General features: G+C 38.8%; 1 protein-coding gene across 5 annotated transcripts in view; it reads right to left on the bottom strand.

Annotated features, from left to right (window-relative positions):
• RAPH1 (Ras association (RalGDS/AF-6) and pleckstrin homology domains 1) overlaps positions 1-14,269 on the bottom strand; it is an 87,872-nt gene extending 73,603 nt beyond the window's left edge. For all 5 annotated transcript variants that reach the window (XR_010610673.1, XM_065670141.1, XM_065670140.1 and 2 more), the window contains exon 1: positions 13,908-14,269. The gene's annotated coding sequence lies outside the window, so the exon portion shown is untranslated. The remainder of the gene's footprint in view (positions 1-13,907) is intronic.
• Between the last annotated feature and the right edge of the window lie 251 nt (positions 14,270-14,520).

Genomic DNA, 14,520 nt, shown 5'->3' with positions numbered 1-14,520 from the left:
GTTGACCACACTGTATAAAGAATGTAATTTGTGACAGCAGAAATGGTAATTACTTGGACCGCATTTGCATCTTGTTAAGGACAAGGGCTGGCAGGAAAGAACTGATCTGCATGAATTTGCTGTAGCCAAAACATGCCGAAGTGGCAAAAGTAACTATTTAAAATGTAGGTGACAGCAACCAGTTTAAAACCCACATTACAGTAAGTCTCTCGATCCATTAGCACCTCAGTATTTACAAGTAAAAGAATCTCCAAGTTGTGTTTGTCTACTGCAGTATGAAATAGTTTATGCAGATGTAGAAGTTTGTTGAATATTCCATTAGCCTACAGTCTTATTTCCTCAGACTGATAACAGTGAGGTGTGAATTGGCTAGAACACTTTTTTAGTTTCCTTTTTTGTAGAACATATTATGATGCTTGAATCTTAGTTCTCTATCTCAAGTTAAATGAAATCAAAAAAGCAGCACCATGAAAGGATTCACAATGAAGCCTAAAAAACCAATTAATTATTTCATGGCTTTTATTGGTTTCCTGTCTTTCTTCAGGCCTCTAACCACCCACTCAGGTTTAAGTCTTGCTGGCAACTTCTACCCATTATCTTTCCAAAGCATTTATGAAATTTTGCTGACAGAAGGTACAGCCTCACACATCTTAAAAGGACAGCTTGTGACAGATCAGAACAGGCTTACAAGCCCCCCAAAAACAAACAAACAACAAAACAAAAAATCAGTTTTGCATTTATAAATTTAATTCCACCAGGAGCCTCACATTCTCCCTGCATCCCAACGTATCTCTGCAGTAAAGGTAGCTTATAATTAATAAAATATACAATTAAAGGTTATGTATACTTTTTTATAACTTCTGTCAGAGAGCAGGTCCAGACTACAGGAATGGTATGTTTGATAGTGCCACATACCTGTTTGTATCAACAAGGTGGGAAACACTGGACTGACCTGAAGCTCCTTCTTTGGAGGTCCCAAAATCTGTACAGGTATTAGACTTTATCCACCTTCATCTTTCAGAATTAGAGCTGTCCTTCCATCTCAAAGACAAGGTGTTACAGCCCTTACTATTAAGTCACCTTCTCTGTTTTTTCTTTCTCCATTTAACTCATAAGAAGCAGATTAAAGTGGATTCACAGAGGTCAGGGCATCTCATCTTGTACATTCACATCACAGTAGGTAGCTCACTTGATTAAATCACACAGAGGGACAGGTAGAGAACATGTTCTTGTCCCTAGAAATGCAGATTTTTGTAAAGGTATCCCCTGACATTAATCTCCCCTTCAAATCAATAGTAAAAGTAGGCCTAAAGCTGTAAAGAAACTGGTTGGTTCCTCACCACCAAAACAAACAAGGAACTTCTTTAAAAGCTGGAAAAGCAGAGTAAGGTAGAACTCCAGCTTTTCAACTAATATGATATCATCAATAAAACCAACAAAAAATGAAATCTGTTTGTAACATAGGTAGCCTAACTTTAGTAAAACATTTTCAGAACATGATTGGTGCTTTCTGATTTTAAGCTTAGCATCCAACAACACTTTGATCAATGCTTTTCAGGAAGACTGCTAGCAATATAACAGGGCTTGTCCCACACCAGGCTTCACATTGCAATCTTCCATGAGGAAAACGGGTTTTCACACTGCAGCCTGATATGACACAAGATGGTTGGTTCTAAGATTAAACAGAGGAAGTTAACTTTGGGCCTTTAAAATAAAGTAACAGAGAACATTACAGAGTCCACCTTAAAAAAAAAAACCACGGCATCTGAATTTGCATGGCACATAGATGTATTAGAGGAGGACTAAGAGATGGAATTATGTTATTCATGACACAATGGCTGAAAGCATTTGACATAATTCAAAGTAACAGATTTTTAAAAGGTCAAATGTTAACAAACCATTTCATAAAAATAAAAATATACACCAGTGTTGAGCTACTATCTGGTCTTAACAATCCCTGAGCATTTCTGGTGCATTTAATCTCTACTGACTTTTGTATAAATTGGAACATCAAGAAGTTCACTGACAAATTGATTTTGCAGGTTGGGGTGGAACAAAAATCAGACTTTAAAGACAACCCAAATATTTAATAAAGTACAAAAGAAAATTTTAGGAAAACCCCCTATGCTTGCTGACACCACTAGGCAAAATATTTCAGACGCCACATTCAAAATAGCCTCAGGGTGTAAGTAAATAAAAGTAGTTAATGTCATGTCTAAACACAGAAATAATCCACAAGTTCGTTTTGGAGGTTTCTTGATGCAAAGCTTGCACGTAAGTAAAAACACATCATCACTCCCCTCTCATAATCAAGTACTGAAAAGAACCACAAGACCTCACCTTCACATCACAGGAAAGGTTAAGACTATACTATCTGCAGGGTGCAGCAGATAATCCAAGCAATGTGTATATAAATCCTAGTTTCTCTATATAAACTTTCTGATTCATCTAAAAAAAAACTAACAAGTTCTTCTTATTCCAAAAGGAAGTGATAGCAGAAAGAAATACACTGTTAGAAAGGTCAAGAAATATTAGATTTACGATAGTGCACTTCAGATGTGACAACATTACATGTATACAAGAGGAAGTCTGCCATTAAAAATTTAATTTTGCAAGTCGAAGACTGGAAGGAAAAACTAAAACCCACATTTTCATATAAAAACAAAACCCCACGAACAACAAAAAACCCAACCGCAAGACTCCACACCCCTCTTCAAGTAAGGAAAAACGAATGAGAAAAGTGCACCTTCTGTAAAAAAAAAGAAAAACAAGACCAAAAGTCAGTGGAATAAAGTTGTGAAATATTTCCACGCATCGTTGTTGCTACAGTACTAAACACTGCTGGTGACAGACCAAGGATTGATTCCTAGCACTCACTGCCATCACTTTTTAGCTGTAACTGTATTCGAGAGGTTGGAAAGTTGGAAAGGAAAAAACCTGACTTTACTTTTATTTACTCCAGTATACTTTTGCACACTTGCTCATAAAAGGCACTATATGATAGGTAGTATTACTAACATAATCCATTACGAAGAGTCCTCAAATACTTAAGTCTCAATAAATAAATAGAGCATTTCCACACAGAACATAGTTAGGTTTTAGGGATGGGTTGGTTTTTTTCGGATTAAACTACTTAGACACATGGTAGGTTTTAAATCATGCTGATGAAGCTGAAGCAACTTCTGTTCTCATACAGCCGGACTTGGCATTCTGTTGAAAATGCTCTTCTGTATTTGACAGAAATCCCGCAATACATTTTGAAGGATGACACATACAAAAAGAAAAAATAAGGAAGCAATTAGGTGGACAATTTTCCCATGGTACTGAAGGCAGTAGTACACACGATTCAGTTTCACTGAAGTTAGAGAAGGCTGAAGATATTGGTCATGCTGTTTTGCTCTACTTTTATTGTTCAAGAGTATTCTAAGATCTTAACCTCACATTCTGGTATTTGCTGAACACACAGCAGTGTAGCAAAAGCCTGACAAAGCTGTACTCACTGCAAAGTTAGTGTTAATAACCACTTTTTGAAAGACTGGTCAACAATGTGCACATGAAAATTTTTGCCAAGAAGCTAGCCAAAATTCATTTTTTACTGGACAGTGGCTAGAACAATCAGCAGCAAATGACTCAAGAATTAGTTGCTAGTATTCTGTAACATCAGTTGCAGCTGTTCTGTCAGAACTGCCAAGGAGCCTTCACACTTACTAAGGGAACTGACAGGCTATGGTCCCACAGCAGTACTGCTGATGACTACCAGGACTCCATGCCTGGCTCTTAGCACTATTTCTATGTCACTGTCTCTATCTATTCAGTGCAACCAATGGACATGAGATCTGGAGATCAAACAGCTCAATCACAAGCCAGATCATGCCCCACAACATTCATTTATGAAGAAATACCTATTAAAAAAAACACTACACGTACAGCTTTCAAAACTACTTGTTGTCTGAAACTCAACTAGAGAACTAGAAGACTGTACAAAATAAAAAAAGCATGCGACAAGACAGCTGAAAAAGCGTGGTTCAAAGACGACAAGTACAGCATTTAATCCATAATATAATGCTTCCTCTGTGGCAGACCAAACTTCATCATTTTAAATAATGTCCTGTTCCTCAAGAAACTATAAAAGATCAGCAATACACAGAGAGCACAAATCAATAGTTTTTACAGAATGCAAAGAAATGGACATAATTTCAGTGCTTATCTTGCCCATCTTTGGAAAGAGAAAGATCAGAGTTACAGATTTTCTAAACATGATTCATAAAATATATTAAGCATAATGGCAATAAAATACGAAAACTATATATTTATATTCCATATCTTTGTATTCCATTAAATATCAGGCTACTGCATGCACATCTCCTGATAGTGAAATCATCACTATTTACTGGTATTGAAATAGAAGCCTCAAATCTGTGTTCAGACTACTTCCACGTAACTACATAAACAATTCTGGATGCACACAGGACTGGAGTGCTGCTACCCCTACTGCCACTACCACTGAAATATTACCAATCACAAGCAAGCCATTAAGCAAGCATAACTTCAGAAATTACAAAAGAAGTATTAAGTAAATGGATTCTTTTACTGTGCCTTCGATACCCTCCCCCTCCAAAGTAGTGTTCTTTAGTTTAATAGATGACTCTGTTACAGCACTTACACTTACTTACAGTTATCCATAAGTCATGTCAGGCAAAATCTTATATCTTCTTTTCAAAATGTGAAGGAATAATATAATATTTTAACTGGTTACCTATGGATTCCAAACTCTATTAAAAAAACAACTTCATACCCTAAGTACCACTGTTTTGAACAGTGGCTGTCACTGTACTCCAGAAAAGTTCAATACTTCAGCCTGAGTGTCTTGGAATAAATTACCATGATAAAAAGTGATGATTAAAGATGCATACTTTATATACAGTATCCAGATACAAGCCAATATATTTCATCATACTGCAAAACCAAGAAAGCCCTACTTCTGAATACATGTTAGTTCCATATGCCTATCAATAATATTGCCTGAATATGGTAAAATACCAACATTTCAAGGAAAGCAGTGCAGCAAAAGTCATTTTAGGAATGAAGAAGCAGCTGCTGAATTTATCAATATGCCATGCCTTCTCAACTCTTACGGCTCATCATAACACAGGGAAAGCATGAGCAGTTGTAAAGCCAAATATTTAAATCCACACTGGAAGGCAAAAAGAATGCAGACAACATAAGGTCAGCTGCAATTTTTAACATTTTCATAAGAGAGCAACTGGCCCTTTATCTTGCTTTTCAACTCAGTCTAAAATAGAAAAATAAAGATTTAGGCAGCTTTAACTGAACAACATACTACACAAGACATATCTATATCATGTAACATTTTATCATGTTTTACCAGATCATATATATAGAAAAGTTGTACTTAAAAGCTCCTAGCCTCTCGAGAGTTGTATCGAAGAGGATGCCACACTAAACTTACTTCAGAAAGTGAATAACGAGCATAAATACAAAAAACTAAAAAATTTCGGCCTTCTAGTTTCAGGTGAGGTACGTTTTCAACAAAAGAAAGACCATGTACCTTCAAGATTAAAATAAATAAATAAATACAAAATACAAATGGAGAGGTGGAATCCAAGCTCTGAAGGCAGGTGGGTTTTATGCTCTACAGAATCAAGAAACTAAGTAAAGTCTTAAGAAGACACTGCTTTAATGCATTCTCCTCTTTTTTATAAACACATTGGATGTATTTTATTAGTTTTCAGGTTCACTTCTCATTTGTCAAATGCATTTCTTATTTTACAGTGTAAAGACATGAGGTTGGCCCACTGTCACATTATACAGGGACATAATTTGTATTGTCATCTTTGAAGTAAGAAAGTACACACTTTACAAGAATTAATGGAAAACACTAATCATCAGAAAGTACTAGATATGTGGAACAATTTGAAAAGTCACAGATAACACAGTAATACTCCTTATGCAGTGCACTCAAATCAGTCTTTAAGCCAGAAAGCAAGCAACAGCAGTTCAGTTTAAGTTCTTTTTATGACAATGACAGCAGACAGTCTGTACATTAGATCACAGTAATTTGTGACAGGTGACAATGTTTTTTTTTCCTATACTGCTTGTATTTTAAATTAAAGGCCACACAAACTTTAAATACTTTCAAAAGATCTAGTCCCCAAACAGACACACACATAAAATCATCCCCCAAACTTTTGGGTGTAACAGGTAATTCAGGAGAATTAAGATTAAGTAACACTTCTTTTCAAAAAGAGACATCCAAGTCATCACATTTCAGAAATGAAACACCACTGAAGTTGAAAGTGCAGAGTCTGAAAATACTTTGTTTGCTCTACACTGGACTTTGAACCTCACAACGCACACTAGTCATGCCAGGAATATTCCATTCCAATTGATAAACGCTAATTTAAGATTTTTCATTACAAGGTTTTGTTTTGTTGTTGTGGTTTTGGGTTTGTTTTTTTAATTGTTGTTGGTTTTGAGGACCTTAATTTTTTTTTTTTTTTTTTTTTTTACAGATTCAAGCTAAATAGGAATAAACAATATCAAAACGACGTCTCATTCAAGTTAACCACAAGTACTTGAGTGGGTTGGGGGGGTTGTTTTCTATTTTAACAAGAAAGTCTCTGATTTTCATTAACTAGGATAGCAAGCACAAATAGTTAAGCTCTATGCTGCTCTATCAACTGGAGTTTAGTTAACACAGAACAGACTTCATAAATACACTGTAAATTTCACTTTAAGAACTGTGATGTGGAGATGTGGTTCCTCCTAAAAATTTCAGTCATTTCCCTATTGCTTCAATTTTCTGCTCTGCCAGCTGCCAGAAGGGAAGACGACATCCACACTTTTCTACAGGGCTCTCCTTCTATGTAATTGCTGAAAATGAGACTTCTCAATTCTGCTATGCTTCTTACAGAAAGAATCTCCAAGGTCTCTAATCCAGAACAACTGAATGTTTCTTTAGGAAAATAATTCCTTAAATTCCTCCTTGGGCAGGAATTTATTGTTGGCACTCATATCAATCTGTTAAATAGCCTTTCAGTTTCACAGAACTGATCATAAGACGTCACTAAGTCACTTATTGATAGACATACCTGAGTAGAGGTGACAGAAAAAGTGACCTTGTTACCCAGCCCCAGATAGAGTTCTTCTCTCTGTACTCAGAGATGATCAAAGGAATTCACAAGTTTTAGTCATCTTGTGAAGCCAACAGTGAGTGAAAACTACAGGCTTTTACCCCTTGCCCCCTCCTAAATAAAATGCCACTGTTTAGTAGATGTAAGTGCTTTTCTTAAGCCCTCAGACACAACTACTGTTAACTAAAATCCAAACTACTGGAAATGTTGTTCATAGATACACACAACAAACTCAGGGAATGCTTTTCAGGGAGTAGCATGCAATCAACCAGACTTCCATCTAAGAGGCTCAGAACTACATGTTCAAGTAAAAGGTCACTTTCTTAAGTCATGCATTAAAGAGATAAGTAACAACTTCCTTAGAGAACAGAGGTCTGTACGTCATTTTTCTTTAAAGGCTCAGAACAGCTTAAGGAGTTTCTTTCATTATAGGGTTTGGGGTTTTTTTTAAGGCACTATAAAATACGTTTGTGTAAAAGTTCTTTAGTCACCTGTGAAGAAGAATGATTACAGACACCTGGGAAGTCCAAACTTGCACTGGTATATTAAACCAGATTCCAACAATGATTAACTCAATTTTAAATGGTGCAACAAGATCACAGTGATCCTTCTAGCAAGGAGAAAAGCAGGAAGCAAAATTACTATGGATAAATAAAGAGAGCTTGGAATGCTTGGCTGCTGGCATGGAATCAAAAATCTTATGTGAGATGCCTCATCACTATACAGACATGAACTAGGCAAGTCAGGATGAAATCGAAAACAACTATGAGTGGGAAACTGCCTAGGAACAGCCAACAGGGCAATACCAAAGCCTGAGGCTTTATTTTAAGTCCTGTCACAATCCATCAGTAACATACACCCCACAGAACACTCTGCTCGCTTCTGAAAGAAGCTAGAGTAGATACGCCATTTATTTCACACAGAGTGGCATGTCCTTGCAGACAAAGAGTTAACACAAATTAAGAACTTTGGAGTTTAACTTTTCTTCATGTATTCCTAGCCAATGAGATGAGATGGAACACTGTCATAATCATAACGAAACAATTTCACTTTTGTTACAGTAATTCTCTTTCCACTTAATTCAGTACCTCTTGTTCTAAACCATAAAGGAGTAACAAACAATGATCTTTGACAGAAAGTAGAAAAGATTACACAAGATTAAAACGAAGGCAGTTAGTATGCAAGTACAGTATTTTCGAAAAACTAATAAGCTTCCCATGCCAATTTCACCTTTGGAAGATCATCATTAGGCTGCAAAAATCAGTCTCTCTCATTAGATGTTTGGAAATGTCTTGAAAAACTTCCTATTTTCAATATCGAGCTAGAACCCACCTCAGTTTTGTAAACCATCTTGCCTAAGTAAGTACAGATAACATTTGTCATCTAGATATGAAAACAAATTCATTTACAAAATCAAGGTGCAAATTATTTCCTATAGCAGGTTCTGAAGCCCTGAACAGATGCCTTTTAATACTCACAAGATGCAAATAACAGCCTGGGAGTTTTTCTTTCTTTTTAAAAATGCTTTTACAACCCAGAGATAAAAGCACCTTTCATTTTGCAAAACTATATAGATGATATAAAACTATATAGTCATGACCTAGGAAAAAATACACAAGGATGTAGCTTCCCTTCCTCTTTCACCACAAATCATTACCCCTTTAACTTTACTAGTTTAGCATGCTGTGGATCCTGCTGTAAACTGGATCACAGAACGTACAGGGATTAAATCTCACTACTCTCTTCTTTTTGAGAGTACTTGTAACACACAACAGTTAAGTAATCACTAAAGATCCTATAAACACAGCAGATTGGTAGGTCTTTGGGAAAAGGGAAGGACAAAATGAGGAAATCCCAGCACTGGCAGTAGCAAAGGATCCTCTGCTAGCAACAGGCAGTAGACTTCAACTCTATGACATGAATAAACATTTCTGACAGTCTGCATGCAACTGCTCCCAAAGCTTTCTGAAGGGTAAACTACTGGAGAGGATGAAGGATGCCAACTAGACTCCCTCCAGTTCCTTCCTGTGTATATGTTCTATTTAGCATATTTTTCCACTTCATACATACATTTGAGAGAAATGATCAGGCTATTTAACTTCATTATTTTTTTAGGTGAAAGTAAAACACTGGGGCAAATAATAAAACTGATCAGAGCCACAGAACTGGAGAATGATGTCATTTCTTGATCCTGCTTCTTTCTGATCCTGATCTGCTGGAAATCAGTTACTGTGCTATAATAAACAGTAGGAAACAGTGGTTTGGATCTGTGCTTAACATTGTGTTTTATAATACAAACACAATTTGCTATTCTAAACACTTATATTGACAAGAGTACTGACACCCTTACACAGTAAAAGAACATTCGTAAGTCAAAACAGTTTGAACAATATGTTCACATTCCAATAGGGATGATATTTAAGATAATTTTCACACAAGATGAGAACAAACTTCATGGTGTTTATTTGCTCTATGCAGCATCAGTGCAGTTTTATCACCAACAACTTTAGTTCTTGAACACTTTTAAAATGTTTAGTCAAAAAACGTAAATACATCGTAACAGTTTTGCTGCTGTGTATAACTCCCTCATCAGGCTCAATACAGTATTTTTGTATAAGAACTTTTACATTACACACTGCTCTCCTGGAAAGAAATACCAGAGGCAATGAAGATTAAATCACCTTTCTGATCACATCAATTTCATCTGATCAATTTCTGAGACTAGAACTTAAGTAACAGATAAAAATTATGTTCTATGATTAAAAAGTTTTAAAACTATTTTTATAGTAGCTCTGGAATTTCCTCCTTACCGCCAAGTCTTCTCTATAGCATTCAACTGACTCATTACAAAATAAGATGGCAAAAAATTATTTTCCTGATATTTAACCTCAAGACAGTTTCAAATTCCCATGTACATTATCTTCCTCCATACAAATCCCAACAAATAGCATGACAGCTCACACAGCAACGCATTTCAACTGCTCTTCATTAACAGATTGTTCTTTAAAAAAATATATCAACAAATATTATTCTGTGTAACATCTAACATTACACACTTCAACTAAGCCTGTTCTAGCAAATAATTAACATCACTATTCAGGACAAATTGGAGAAGTGACTTTACTCATAGAAAAGTCAAAAAATATCAGCCAATGTACCTGGATCAAGTTGAATAAGAAGAATGCTGCAGATACTTTTCTTAGTCTTTATAAGATTTTCAGATACAAGGATGATTATTAGCAACCTGAATCATCCTGGAATTTTACCTGTCTTTCTCACAGGGACTGATATGCTTAATTGGATAGTTATTACTAATTTATAGTACCAACCTCTTGAAAATAATAAGCCATTTTCAATGTACACAGTTCTTAAGTGATGAAAATGCTTGCAGATTAACAAGAAGAATCTTAAATCCCTTGCCAATCTGACGAACAATTATAACAGGCAATTATAGTACAAGTTTCTTCACTGGCATTCCCTAACCTTGTAGACATTCCTAAAGGTGGAGAGCATTCAACATGTGTACTCACTCAAAATCTGTGACTGCCAATTATGACAGAGGTATTTTTTTACTACTTAAAAGAACTTATTCAATACATAATTTTGGTTTCGTAAATTACATTTCCTTAAACATAATTAACATTCCGCACAAATACATTAAAAGTGACTACTCAGCAGTCCGCTGTCATTTCTACACATTATTTAACCTTAGCAATGAAACAGATCAGGACTGCCCCTTTTCGTAACACTTGTTTATCTGATATTGCCTTATTCAGCTGTAAATCAACATATGTTTTCTTCTAGCAATTGCAGAGAAAGGGCATGAAACACCAGAAAATAAGCATCCATCAGTGCCTGGTTTACTGTTGGGGGCTGAAATACTAGTTGGTATTTCTGGCTTTGGTAAGTACCTGTAACAAGTCCTAGATTTAATCAGCAGAATCCACAGTACAAAAAGATGTTAATGGGAAATGGTGAAGCATATGATTTCAGCTCTACTTGAAAATTAAGTAATAAGTCTATTGTTTAACATAAGAGAAAAGGCAGTGTTATTATTTTGAAACTTCTGGCTTCATTTGTAATGCAAGAGATTTGGATTTTTCTACTATTAAGAATGTGATCTAATTACTTAACAGCTGGGATCTTGAGCACTATTCTTCTTAGTATTTACCTAACTGGCTTAGTCACTCAGATTTAACTCTGTCCCAGTTTGATAGATGGGGGATTTCCCCTCCCATGGCCAAAAGACAGTTTGAAGAAGGAAGGCAGGTTGGCCAGTATGGACCAGATTAATACAGCACGAAGCTGTTCAATTAAGAGCACAAAGAAATAACTATCTCTGGCTAGAAAAGCTATCTGATTTCACTAAAAATCTTGATGCTGAAGAAAGAGATAAAGGAGTACATATTTATATTCTTGCAAAATTCAAAGACAGAAGCAACACAATAGCTTTACAGCTAAAAAAAAAAAAAAAAAAAATCAGTGGTTAGGAGGGAGAAATGAGGCAGTATCCACATGTTCTGATGCTCAGAAAACTGAGACACTCTCTTGAAAAATAAAGCCTCTTAAAATCAGTCATATTGAACGATTACCTACAAAAGTTTCCACAGCAGTCTCCTACACTGTTAAACCACAGATGTTCTCCTGCCGTGTCCTACCTTAATAAGAAAGGAACAGTCTGCAAGGAAGTTCAACAGTTTCTGTCAATGCACTACTTCCCTGAAAAAGAACTATTTTAAAGGCAGTGGTCTCAAGATATTTTCCAATGAAAGAGTACTGGAGATTATGCAAAATTTGTCAGTGTTCCTTTTCACATTATTTTTTTGATTCTTTTGATAGATTAACAGCTGCTAAACTACACTGCTTTCCTAAATTGTCGCTTATCTCAACAATATTTTTCTCTTTGTCATCCCATGCTGAGTCAGAGAAACAGTGGTAGAAAGACTCTTCATCGCATGTCATGAGTCTAAAAACCATTTTAAGGAAATACTTTTCTGAAAATGAAATTTGTAGGAGGGCAATAAATAAATTCCTTAGTGCCACTTACCCCCTTGTTCTATGACAGCAAAAAGCCTCCCTAATGTGGATTTCTGTAAGATACATTTGATTACCACTCACTCATGCAAAAAACCAGACAGCAACTCAGGTGCAGAAAACCAGTTCTACATTCCACTATCCAGCACAGCCACCCAAGAAGGACACCGGCATACTAAAAATGGACTTGTCTACATCTTTATACAACTTATGTGCAATGTAATCTCTAGAACTGGAATCTAGGACCTATAATTTTGTTTTTCAAGATGGTTTAGCAAGTGGTTTTTCTGTACCTCTATTTTAACAGGAAATTAAATAAAATCAGAGAAAAGCTGATTAAACAGACAACAAAACAGGAAGATTTTCTCGCTTAGACATACGGTTTCAATAAATATCTAAATTTATTCATCAGTAAACATCTACATTAATTTTTCTCCTCAAAGGCGTTTTACAAGCTGATGCGTTCCTGTCTGGAGGATGGGGGAACAAGAAGAAGACGGATGAAAAGAGGCAATTTGTTTAAAATGGGGCGGGTGTGATTCTGCAGTCTCACAAAACAGAAGTCCCTCATTCCTCCAACACATTAATGGCAATGTAAAGATATTAGCAATATGAAATAGTATACTTGTGCCAAACTGGGTGTACCTGTACTCCCCCAGTAAAAGAGGAATTACACTACACATGCTGCTGTTTACCCCCTGCTGAATACCTGTAACAAGCTAAAAATATAAAAAGCCTTGAAATGCTAGTAAAAGTGATCAAATGCAAGCACCCAGACATGCAGGTGACTATTTTCTGCCACACAAGATAACAAATTCAAATAAAATATAACCTTCCAAAATGCACAGGCAAGCTTCTTAACACAACTAGCATTAATGTAGGAGAAAAGCAAGTATACCTGTATGTATTTTATACAGGTCATGTGACACTCCTGTGTACAGACACTCCTCCTTTCCCTCCCACCATCAGTTATTTTCCCCATGCAAAAACCCCAATACAGCACTCTCTGCATCTTCATGAGAGCCAATGCAGACACCAGCCTTGCTTGGGGAGGCTCTCCACAAAACAGCCTGCCCTCACTAAGTCGTACGGCTAAGAAGCTTAGAAGACTTCAGATCTGGCATTTATTTAAAAGAAAAAACCATAAAGCAAGATATTGTAACAAACAATCCAAACTAATCTTCCCGTTCTGCACCAGGAAAGGATCTAAGCGCGTTTTGTTCCGCGGGTGGCACAGACAGCCCTGGCAATGCCTGTGCAGGGGACTCACTGCCTGCAGCTCCACAGGGTGGAGACTCACCCAAGCTGACATTGTCTAGATGCCACAGACTACATCCCTCGCGCATCCCCGGCTTACTTCCCAGCCTCTTCCGAGGCATGCCTTACACGGAGAAGAGCCGGGGAGTGGGGAAACCACGCACACGCACACAAAACCTCCACCAGTCATCAGCACGGCAAGCACGATTTTGAAAAAATCACCCGATGATGTGTGGGGCGTGCAGAGGCGCAAGACACAGACCGTGGGCCGTTAAATCCTCGCCCCTCCACACTCCTTCGCTTCAGTCCTCCCCGCCCAGCCCCCAGCAGTAACGGTCCCTCAGCGGCCCCCGCCCCACCGCCCGGCTGAGGGAAGCGGCAGGAAACGCAGCTCCCTGCCCGCCCGGCACAGCCCCACGGACTCCCACCGCCGAAGACACGACAAGCGGCTCCACCACTCACCTCGCCCCGGCTCCGAGAAGCCCCGGCGGGCTGGAGGGCAACGGCGGCCCCCGACAAAACAGAGGGGTGAGGCGGTGGGCACACTCCCGCTCGCTACCGGCGGCGGCACCCGGACTCCGCTCCGCCCGCAGACCCCCGCGGCTGCTGCTGCTGCTGCTGCTGCTCCTCCTTCTCCCGCCGCCGCTAATGGTGGCCGCCGATACCGGTTCCCACTGCCGCTCCCTTCCTTTCCCGTTTCTTGTTTCCGCCGAGCGCGGAACCGGCTCCGCCCGGGCGCCGGAGCACGTCCCTACCCGGCAGCAGAGTCTCCCGCTCCGCTCCACACCGCTACCGCCCCAGCACCCGCCACCGCCGCTCCGGGCTCCCCCCCTCCGCTCACTTCCGGCGCGCAGGCCGCACCTCGCCCCGCCCCACCGGGCCCAGCGCCAGCTCCCGGGGGGCGGCCCGGACCCCGCAGCGCCGGGGCAGCCGTTGAGGCGGTTGGGCGCTCGCGAGCGGCGGTTGGCGCACGGGCAGCCCTGAGGAGCGCTGCCGCCCTGGGGCCGCTGGCGCTCGCTCAGGCGGTCGCGTTGCCAGGGCGTGGGGAGCGGGTCCGCCTGGACCTGGCGGCGGC

The sequence above is a fragment of the Lathamus discolor genome, chromosome 3 (genome assembly GCF_037157495.1).
Source record: "Lathamus discolor isolate bLatDis1 chromosome 3, bLatDis1.hap1, whole genome shotgun sequence".
Lineage (NCBI taxonomy): Eukaryota > Metazoa > Chordata > Aves > Psittaciformes > Psittacidae > Lathamus > Lathamus discolor.
Note: the sequence above shows the minus strand (reverse complement) of the source record. Positions and strands in the feature narration are given on the sequence as shown.